The sequence below is a fragment of the Chelonia mydas genome, chromosome 17, assembly GCF_015237465.2.
Source record: "Chelonia mydas isolate rCheMyd1 chromosome 17, rCheMyd1.pri.v2, whole genome shotgun sequence".
NCBI lineage: Eukaryota > Metazoa > Chordata > Testudines > Cheloniidae > Chelonia > Chelonia mydas.
Window position 1 is genome coordinate 18,164,008 of NC_051257.2, and position 536 is coordinate 18,164,543.

Sequence of the window (536 nt, forward strand, 5' to 3'; positions counted from 1 at the left end):
AAAAGAAAAGGAGTACTTGTGGCACCTTAGAGACTAACCAATTTATTTGATCATAAGCTTTCGTGAGCTACAGCTCACTTCATCGGATGCATACTGTGGAAAGTGTAGAAGATCTTTTTATATACACACAAAGCATGAAAAAATACCTCCTCCCACCCCATTCTCCTGCTGGTAATAGCTTATCTAAAGTGATCACTCTCCTTACAATGTGTATGATAATCAAGTTGGGCCATTTCCAGCACAAATCCAGGTTTTCTCACCCCCCCCCCCACACACACACAAACCCACTCTCCTGCTGGTAATAGCTTATCTTTTTCATGCTTTGTGTGTATATAAAAAGATCTTCTACACTTTCCACAGTATGCATCCGATGAAGTGAGCTGTAGCTCACGAAAGCTTATGCTCAAATAAATTGGTTAGTCTCTAAGGTGCCACAAGTACTCCTTTTCTTTTTAGGATAATTCTACAATTTCTGTTTTATTGCATGACGGCAAACAAGTCAAGTGATTTATGAAACTGACCACATCACTAAGAAA